The 10928-nt window shown below is 44.4% G+C and overlaps 1 long non-coding RNA gene across 1 annotated transcript; it reads right to left on the reverse strand.

The window, feature by feature from the left end:
- Positions 1-8: 8 nt before the first annotated feature.
- LOC117197691 (uncharacterized) lies at positions 9-10019 on the reverse strand. The gene is made up of 3 exons (XR_007479100.1): positions 6195-10019; positions 3825-3979; positions 9-131 (listed from the first exon to the last, which is right to left on the reverse strand). It is a non-coding gene; the product is annotated as an uncharacterized LOC117197691 (long non-coding RNA).
- Between the last annotated feature and the right edge of the window lie 909 nt (positions 10020-10928).

Below are 10928 nucleotides of genomic sequence, written 5' to 3' on the forward strand. Positions count from 1 at the left end.
AAATGACATATTTTTGAAAACATGTATTACACCGCTGTCTTCTTTGAGGAGTAAGGGCTCCTGCTGATTTCTTCACAAGATTTTTGTCTTGTTTATCTCTAATCTAGCCTGGGGCTCCTTGGAACATTTACCTAGACCAAAAAAAAAAAAGCGAGTGGTTGAGATTTTTTACGCATTTGAAATAAGAAAAGAGATCAAGTTTGAAAATACTTTTCTGACTGTGGTGTATTCTCGCCAGTGACTCCTTACATTCTAGTTCTTGTTTATCAATTATGATCAGGATTGATACTGCTAATAAAGACATTTTAGCAAAGAAACTAAAGACAATGCAGAAAGGGAGTAGAAAACTCAAATAAAAATAGCTATTGGTTCAACAGTTACCTGGAAGAGGGCAGGAGGGTGATATGTTGACATGAAAACCTTACATGCTTTGCAATCAAGTCAGAAATTTAGTTGTCTGCTCTTCCCTTACAGCAAATTTTATTTTATCTCTTTAAAAGGCAACAAAGCATGTGGATAAAATATATCAGCAAAATCTAGAAATGATTCTGATTCTCTCATACGTTTGAAAGTTTAAATCAGTCACTTGAATGTTATTATGCTTCTGGCTTGGTTCCAGTGGTAGGCTGAAAAACAGCCCCCCAAAAGCTGTCCATGTAAAATCCCTGGAGCCCATGAATGTGACCTAACTTGCATGTAATTAAGACAAGGATCTGGAGAGGAGGAGATTATCCTGGATTATTTGGGTGGGCCCTAAATTCAATGACATATGTCCTTATAAGAGAAAGGCAGGGGGAGATCTGAGACAGACAGAAAAGGAGGAAGCAATGTGACCCCAGAGGCAGAGGATGAAGCGATGCCACCACAAATCAAGGAACGTCAACAGTCACCAGAAGCTAGAAGACGCAGAGAAGGGATTCTCCCCCAGAGCCTACAGAGGGAGTGTGGCCCTGTCAACACCTCAGTTTCAGTCTTCTGGACTCCAGAATTGTGAGAAAATAAATTTTTGTTGTTTCAAGCCAGCCAGTTTGAGGTAATTTGTTATAGCAACATGGGAAATTAACACAGTACCTATAAGAAAATCATAAGTTAACGAGGACTGAAACATATGTCCATTATTTTTACTTGTCCAATATTCAATCTCCATTCTTCTGTTAATAGCCCCCTGAGTTTCCTTTTGGCATCTACCCTTCTGCCACTGTCCGTCCACGTGGGTTGATGGGCTGCCTCCACCCCCACCCCAGCTCCATTGGTTCAGGAAAGGACACATGACTCAGCCCAGACCAATGAGATTCAGTTTTAAAAAGATCCCAGAATTCTTGGGAGGAAGCCCATTATCTCTTGGATTTGAAGCTGGCAGGTATCATTTTGGTGCTGCTGGGGTCTTTATGCAGGGAAAGCGTGCTGAAAGTGAAGCCAATACAGGAGAAAGTGGAGTCAGAAGATGAAGACAGACTGGGTCCACATATCCTATGAGCCCTAGGACCCAGCTTGCCAGAAGAGGCTCTACCCCTGGAATTTCAACTTGTAGGTGCCAATAAACACCTTTATTTGCTTCAGCCAATTGGAGTTGGGTTTCTGACCCTAACAACTGAAAAAATCCTAACCAGTACAAAGGTCACAGTGTCTTGTGTCCCTGTTTCTTTGTTGGAACCAATGTTTCTTTGGGAAAGCCAGTGAGATAACCACCTGCATTTCTAGTGACTTGAGAATGCAGACTCTTCTCTGTCAATAGATGGTCTTAGGACCATCCAGTCAAAGCCCACACTTTCCCCCTAGAGGGTATTGGAGAACTCAGGAGAAGTACCCAGAGTTGTGGTGATTCCGCAGGAGAGTTAGGACCACAACTCAGGTCTCCTGAAAACCTGATCACTAGAAAGCTGTGTTTCAACGCATTTGCTTTATCATTTAAACATATTTGGCCAAGAGACTCACAATTACAAGAAGATTATAACCGATACCTCTGCTCTACTAAAGAATAACCACAACAGTAATTTTTATTGAGTGCTGGTGTTTAATAGCTATGCTAACCAACAGGCTCGGTCACCAGCCACTGTCGATTATTTTACAGGAACTAGGAAGCAAAGGAAAAGAAGGCAAGGCCCTCTCTGTTGGGATTAGATATACGATTATGTAAACATGCAAGAGCCCAGACAAACTAGTTGCTTGATTAAAGTCGTGATTTGATAAGGGTTTGAGAGAGGCGGTTTTTGTTATAAAAAACAAAACTGGTTCTGGTAACCAGAGGATTGTGGACTCCTGAAGTTTCCCTACAGCCAGTTGAACTGAATTACATTTGTTTCACAGATATTTATCGAGTACCTTCTGTGACCCCAGTATTCTTCTAGGTTCAGGGGATCCAGGAGTGAATAAAACAGAATGTCCTTGCTCTCGCAGAATTTACATTTAATAAATACATAGTCTCGGAGGACGATGAGTCTATGGAGAAAAATGGAAAGAGTAAAAGGATAGGAGAGCAGTGGATGCTGCTATCTTATATTCCATAGATTTCATATAGGGTTGGCAGGAAAGGCCTCATTAAGAAGAAGGACATTTGAACAGAGGCTTGAAGGAAGTGAGACAGCAAACCATGTGACATTGGGGAAACATGTTCTAGGCAAAGGAAGTAATAAGCGCAAAGGCCCTGAGGCAGGAATATCCTTGGAGTGTTTGTGAAATAAGGAGGCCAGCACTGCTGAAGCACAGTGAATGAGGGAAAGAGTAGTAGAAGAGGACTAGTGGGGGGTGGTGGGGGGGAGTGAGGAAAGCCAGATCATTCCAGGTCACTGTAAGATCAGCTGTTATCTAAATGAGATGGGAAACTACTGGAGGTTTGAGTGTAGGAGCAATGTGACCATTGTGACTTAAGAACTCTTTTAGAGGATCATTCTGGCTGCTATTTGGACTAGGGTAGAAAGAGATTCCAGTTAGGAGGCTACTGCAATAATCCAAGCAAGACATGATGATGGCTTGGTTCATGGTGTTGGGGGGTAGAAGTAGTGAGAAATTGTCAGATTCTGGGTATCTTTTAAAGGTAGAACTAATAGGATTTGCCTACAGATTGTAATTGGGCTATGAGAGAAAGAGAATGAAGCATGATTTGCACATTCCTTTTCCTCCTGAGTGATGAGAATACACTCAAGGCTGACTTCCAAGTCTCCCTAGTACCTGATTACAAGGTATTTGGCCTGAGCACCTGGAAAGACAGAGCTGCCACTGACTGAGATGGGAATAGGCTGCAGGAAGAGCAGCCGTGGCAGGGGAGAGTGGGGGAACCAGTTTAACTCTGAGCATGTTACGCTGGAGTTGCCTAAGAGATTCCCAAGCAGAGATGCCAAGGAGGTGACTGGGTATATGAGATTAGAGTCTGTCTCAGGAGTTAGAGATATTTGGTATTTTTTCAGCGATTAGATGGTATTAATGCCATGAAGCAGGTTGAGATAACAAAGGAAATGAGTGTAGGGAGGGAGGAGGCAGAGACCAAGGGCTGAGAACCAGGACACTCTACCTTTTAGAGGTCGTGTTAATGAAAAGGAACCTGCACAGAAGACTGAATAACAAGTGACTAGTGAAGCAGGAGGAGAACAACAGAGAATACTATCCTGGAAGTGAGCCTTGAGTGCATTCACATCACTCACAAGGAGGAGGAATGAGCAGATGGTGCCTGTGGTCTAGAAGGGTTGAGGTTAGGGTGGGTTCTGTCTGAGCAGGAAAAGACTTGTACTCCTGTGTGCGAGGGTGGAGAGACGGCTCAGGCTACTTTTAAGTTGGTCTGAGAGGGGCCCTGGGAAGATGATCATTTCAGCTAATGAGCCCTTGCTTACCCTAGAGAGGAGCGCCTGAAATGTGCTTCCTTCAGCTGCATCTCTCATAGTCTCTGCGCTGGCTTCTCCTGGGAATGAGGCCAGCCCAAGATGGTGGTCTGACTTCTCCTGCCAGGACTGTGTCATGGAGCAAAGAACTGGCACTGGCAGCTTCCCTGAGGGGGAGGGGTGGAATGAAATAGTCAGTCAACAGCTCAAGGCAAGATATGCGGGCTGGGTGGAGCCTGGAGAAATGGTCCAGTAGTCATTGCTGATATTTCTTCTCTGGGTCTCTTCTTGAATCTACAGCTTAGGCAATGCTCTTTCTGTGCTGACTTTAATGACTGATCTGGGGTTTTTCTAAAAAATGGCAGCTGTGCTGACTTTGGCATTTCCTGGAATTAACACAGCCCTTTGGTTCAGTTTAGTTCAATAAACTTGTAAAGCACCATTATGCCTCTATCTCTGAATAGAGATACTGAAACTGTTCCAGCCGTTAGCCAACCAGTTTCTTCTTCTCCTGTCTCTGCCACCCACCAACCTGCTGGTCAGTCCCCTACATTGTTTTTGGTTCAGCATCATCCTCTCCATCCCTTATCTCCCTCTCACTTTGGGTAACTTCAGTGCTGATGTGAATAAACTATCCAATGTCCTAACCTCACAGTACCTTAATCTCTGCAACTCCAGGGACATTCACCTCCTCTCCAATAAGTTACTCACACCCAAAGCTGTTCCTTAGACTTTCTCACAACCCAGATTCACTCCAATTTGGAAAACATAAACTCTAATATCCTACTTTCTGACCACAGTTTTGGTCCTTTTAATACCCTCATTCCTTTCTTCCCTGTACACCTATTCTTTGCCTTCCTACTGTACCTTTATCCTCATGAGTTTCCTCTTAATCTACAAGTGAAAGCCTTTTTTTCACTTCCTGCACTGTTCAGCCCAAACTCATGGCCTGTCACTTCATCCCTTCACTAACCAGTATTCTAGTCCACGTGTCCTCAGCTGTACCCACACTGAAAACTCCACTCTGGATTAATCTGCCTACATTTTCTGCTGCAATGCCCAGAAAAATATCATATCAAGCTATTGTAGGAATTAAATAAATTGATGCCCCTATCATTCACACTCTCCAGCCTTCCACAGGTGTCTTGCTGTGTCTATAGTCATTCTCAGCCGCAGACCATCATTATTCCAAGAGAAAATAAAGGCCATAAGAAAGGCACAGCCTTAACCTAGAACACCTTCACTGCAGTCTCCCTATGCCCACTGTTACAACCTTATCTATATTTCTACCCATCTGTCTCTCTTTCCTCCTATCCAAAGCTAAACTTCCATGTTCTCATTCTTACAAGTGTCCATCCCTTACCAGATCCTCAGAAATCTTACTCAACATCAGTTATCTCCTCTCTCCTATATTTTCAAGCTTCCCCCTCTTCCAATTCTTTCCAGAAAACCTATAACGAAGTTCAAGATTTCTACCATTAAAAAAAAAACACAGGGGGCTTCCCTGGTGGCGCAGTGGTTAGGAATCTGCCTGCCGATGCAGGGGACACACGTTTAATCCCTAGTGTGGGAGGATCCCACATGCCATGGAGCAACTAAGCCCGTGCACCACAACTACTGAGCCTGCACTCTAGAGCCCACAAGCCACAACTACTGAGCCCATGCACCACAACTGTTGAAGCCTGTGCACCTAGAGCCTGTGCTCTGCAACAAAAGAAGCCACTGCAATGAGAAGCCCACGCGCTGCAACTAGAGAAAGCCCACGCACAGCAACAAAGACCCAACACAGCCAAAAAAAAAGAAAAAAACAAGAATAACGTTGCTGTTCCAAAGTGGGCAGCCTTTTAATCCATTAGATAAAGAGCAACCTTTAAAAAAAAAAAAAAAAAAAGGCATTGGTTCAAGATGGCAGAGTAGAAGGACATGCACTCACTCCCTCTTGCGAGAGCACCAGAATCACAACTACCTGCTGAACAATCATCAACAGGAAGACACTGGAACTCACCAAAAAAGATACCCCACATCCAAAGACAAAGGAGAAGCCGCAGTTAGATGGTAGGAGGGGAGCAATCACAATAAAATCAAATCCCATAATGGCTGGGTGGGTGACTCACAAACTGGAGAACACTTATACCAGAGAAGTTCACCCACTGCAATGAAGGTTCTCAGCCCCAAGTCAGGCTTCCTAACCTGGGGGTCCAGCAACAGGAGGAGGAATTCCAAAAGAATCAGACTTTGAAGGCTATCAGGATTTGATTGCAGGACTTCAACAGGACTGGGGGAAACAGAGACTCCACTCCTGGAGGGCACACACAAAGTAGTGTGCACATCGGGACCCAGGGGAAGAAGCAGTGACCCCATAGGAGACTGAAACAGACCTACCTGCTAGTGTTGGAAGGTCTCCTGCAGAGACGGGGGGTGGCTGTGGCTCGCCGTGGGGACAAGGACACTGGCAGCAGAAGTTCTGGGAAGTACCACTTGGTGTGAGCCCTCCCAGAGTCTGCCATTAGCCCCCCCAAAGAGCTGGGTGGGCTCCAGTGCTGGGTCGCCTCAGGCCAAACAACCAACAGGGAGGGAACCCAGCCCCACCCATCAGCAGACAAGTGGATTAAAGTTTTACTGAGCTCTGCCCACCAGGGCAACACCCAGATCTACCCACCACCAGTCCCTCCTATCAGGAAGCTTGCACAAGCCTCTTAGTTAGCCTCATCCACCAGAGGGCAGACAGCAGAAGCAAGAAGAACTACAGTTCTGCAGCCTGTGGAAAGAAAATCACATTCACAGAAAGATAGACAAAATGAAAAGGCAGAGGACGTTTTACCAGGTGAAAGAACAAGATAAAACCTCAGAAAAACAAGTAAATGAAGTGGAGATAGGCAACCTTCCAGAAAACGAATTCAGAATAATGATAGTGAAGATGATCCAGGACCTCAGAAAAAGAATGGAGGCAAAGATCAAGAAGATGCAAGAAATGTTTAACAAAGACCTAGAAGGATTAAAGAAAAAACACTTAGGGGCTTCCCTGGTGGTGCAGTGGTTGGGAGTCCGCCTGCGGATGCAGGGGATGTGGGTTCGTGCCCTGGTCCGGGAAGATCCCACATGCCGCGGAGCGGCTGGGCCTGTGAGCCATGGCTGCTGAGCCTGTGCGTCCAGAGCCTGTGCTCCGCAACGGGAGAGGCCACAGCAGTGAGAGGCCCGTGTACCGCAAAAAAAACTAAAAAAAACAAAACACTTAGAAGAATTAAAGAACAAACAGAGTTGAACAATACAATAACTGAAATGAAAAATACACTAGAAGGAATCAATAGCAGAATAACTGAGGCAGAAGAACAGATAAGTGACCTGGAAGACAGAATGGTGGAATTCACTGTCGCAGAACAGAATAAAGAAAAAAGAATGAAAAGAAATGAAGACAGCCTAAGAGACCTCTGGGACAACATTAAACGCACCAACATTCGCATCATAGGGGTCCCAGAAGGGGAAGAGAGAGAGAAAGGACCCGAGAAAATATTTGAAGATATTATAGTCGAAAACTTCCCTAATATGGGGAAGGAGATAGCCACCCAAGTCCAGGAAGCACAGAGAGTTGCAGGCAGGATAAACCCAAGGAGAAATATGCTGAGACACATAGGAATCAAACTGACAAAAATTAAAGACAAAGAAAAATTATTGAAAGCAGCAATGGAAAAAATGACAAATACCATACAAGGGAACTCCCATAAGGTTAACAGCTGATTTCTCAGCAGAAACTCTACAAGCCAGAAGGGAGTGGCATGATATACTTAAAGTGATGAAAGGGAAGAACATACAACCAAGATTACTCTACCTGGAAAGGATCTCATTCAGATTCAATGGAGAAATCAAAAGCTTTGCAGACAAGCAAAAGCCAACAGAATTCAGCACCACCAAACCAGCTCTGCAAGAAATGCTAAAGGAACTTCTCTAAGTGGGAAACACAAGAGAAGAAAAGGACTTACAAAAACAAACCCATAACAATTAAGAAAATGGTAATAGGAACATACATATTGATAATTACCTTAAACATGAAAAGATTAAATGCTCCAACCAAAAGACACAGGCTTGCTGAATGGATACAAAAACAAGATGCATATATATGCTGTCTACAAGAGACCCACTTCAGACCTAGGGACACATACAGAATGAAAGTGAGAGGATGGAAAATGATATTCCATGCAAATGGAAATCAAAAGAAAGCTGGAGTAGCAATACTCATTTCAGATAAAATAGACTTCAAAATAAAGAATGTTACAAGAGACAAGGAAGGATACTATATAATGATCAAGGGGTCAATCCAAGAAGAATATATAACAATTATAAATATATATGCACCCAACATAGGAACACCTCAATACATAAGGCAACTGCTAACAGCTATAAAAGAGGAAATCAACAGTAACACAATAATAGTGGGGGACTTTAACACCTCACTTACACCAATGGACAGATCACCCAAACAGAAAATTAATAAGGAAATAGAAGCTTTAAATGACACAATAGACCAGATAGACTTAATTGATATTTATAGGACATTCTATCCAAAACAGCAGATTCCACAACAGCAGAAGTGCACACGGAACATTCTCCAAGATAGATCACATCTTGAGTCACAAATCAAGCCTCGGTAAATTTAAGAAAATTGAAATCATATCAAGCATCTTTTCCGAACACAACGCTACGAGATTAGAAATCAATTACAGGGAAAAAAACGTAAAAAAACAAACACATGGAGGCTAAATAATATGTTACTAAATAACCAAGAGATCACTGAAGAAATTAAAGAGGAAATCAAAAAATACCTAGAGACAATGAAAACATGACGATCCAAAACCTGTGGGATGCAGCAAAAGCAGTTCTAAGAGGGAAGTTTATAGCAATATGATCCTACCCCCAAGAAACAAGGAAAATCTCAAATAAACAATCTAACCTTATACCTAAAGGAACTAGAGAAAGAAGAACAAACAAAACCTAAAGTTAGTAGAAGGAAAGAAATCATAAAGATCAGACCAGAAATAAATGAAATAGAAACAAAGAAAACAATAGCAAAGATCAATAAAAACCAAAAGCTCGTTCTTTGAGAAGATAAACAAAATTGATAAACCTTTAACCAGACTCATCAAGAAAGAGAGGGAGAGGACTCAAATCAATAAAATTAGAAATGAAGAAGGAGAAGTTACAATGGACACCGCAGAAATACAAAGCATCACAAGAGACTACTACAAGCAACTCTATGCCAATAAAATGGACAACCTGGAAGAAATGGACAAATTCTTAGAAAGGTATAACCTTCCAAGACTGAACCAGGAAGAAATAGAAAATATGAACAGACCAATCACAAGTAATAAAATTGAAACTGTGATTAAAAATCTTCCAACAGGCTGAGGTCAAGATGACGGAGGAGTAAGACGTGGAGATCACTTTCCTCCACACAAATACATCTACGTGTGGAACAACTCCTGCAGAACACCCACCAAGCGCTGGCAGAAGACCTCAAACTTCCCAAAAGGCAAGAAACTCCCCACGTCCCTGGGTAGGGCAAAAGAAAAAAGAAAAAACAGAGACAAAAGAATAGGGAGGGGACCTGCACCTCTGGGAGGGAGCTGTGAAGGAGGAAAAGTTTCCACACACTAGGAAGCCCCTTCACTGGCAGAGATGGTGGGGGGAGGGGGGGAAGGGGGGAAGCTTCAGAGCCATGGAGAAGAGCGCAGCAACAGGGGTGCAGAAGGCAAAGTGGAAAGATTCTTGCACATAGGATCGGTGCCAAGCAGCACTCACCAGCCCGAGAGGCTTGTCTGCTCACCCGCTGGGGCTGGTGGGGGCTGGGAGCTGAGGCTTGGGCTTCAGAGGTCAGATTCCAGGGAGAGGACTGGGGTTGGCTGCGTGAGCACAGCCAGAAGGGGGATAGTGCACCACAGCTAGCCGGGATGGAGTCCGGGAAAAAGTCTGAAACTGCCGAAGAGGCAAGAGACAGCTGTTTCGGGGTGAGCGAAGAGAGGGGATTCAGAGCACCGCCTAAACAAGCTCCAGAGACGGGAATGAGCCGCGGCTATCAGCGCGGACCCCAGAGACGGGCATGAGACGCTAAGGCTGCTGCTGCAGCCACCAAGAAGCCTGTATGCGAGCACAGGTCACTATCCACACCCCGCTTCCGGGGAGCCTGTGCAGCCCGCCACTGCCAGGGTCCCGGGATCCAGGGACAACTCCCCCGGGAGAACGCACGGAGCGCTTCAGGCTGGTGCAATGTCATGCCGGCCTCTGCCGCCGCAGGCTTGCCCCGCACTCCGTGCCCCTCCCTCCCTCTAGCCTGAGTGAGCCAGAGCCCCCGAAGCAGCTGCTCCTTTAACTCCGTCCTGTCTGAGCGAAGAACAGACGCGCTCAGGCAGCCTACACGCTGAGGCGGGACCACATCCAAAGCTGAACCCCAAGAACTGTGCGAACAAAGAAGAGAAAGGAAAATTTCTCGCAGCAGTCTCAGGAGCACCGGATTAAATCTCCACAGTCAACTTGATGTACCCAGAATCTGTGGAATACCTGAATAGACAACGAATCATCCCAAAACTGAGGTGGTGGACTTTGTGTGATTTCGTCGGTATAGCTTTGCTTTTACCATTTGTCCTAGGGTTCTGTCTGTCCGTTGTTGTTGTTTTTTTAAATAGTTTTTAGCGCTTGTTATCATTGGCAGATTTGGTTTTTGGTTTGGTTTCTCTCTTCCTTTTTTTTTTTTTATTACTTTTTAATTTTAATAATTAAAAAAATATTTTGTAATACCTTTATTTTATTTTTTTTTCTTTCTTTTTTTAATTCTCCCTTTTCTTCTGAGCTGTGTGGCTGACAGGGTCTTGGTGCTCTGGCTGGGTGTCAGGCCTGTGCCTCTGAGGTGGGAGAGCCCAGTTCAGGACATTGGTCTGCCAGAGACCTCTCGGCTCCATGTAATATCAAACGGCGAAAGCTCTCCCAGAGGTCTTCATCTCAACACTAAGACTCAGCTCCACTCAACGACCAGCAAGCTACAGTGCTGGACACCCTATGCCAAACAACTAGCAAGACAGGAACACAACCCCACCCATTAGCAGAGAGGTTGCCTAAAATCATAAGAAG

The sequence above is a fragment of the Orcinus orca genome, chromosome 1, assembly GCF_937001465.1.
Source record: "Orcinus orca chromosome 1, mOrcOrc1.1, whole genome shotgun sequence".
Classification (NCBI taxonomy): Eukaryota; Metazoa; Chordata; class Mammalia; order Artiodactyla; family Delphinidae; genus Orcinus; species Orcinus orca.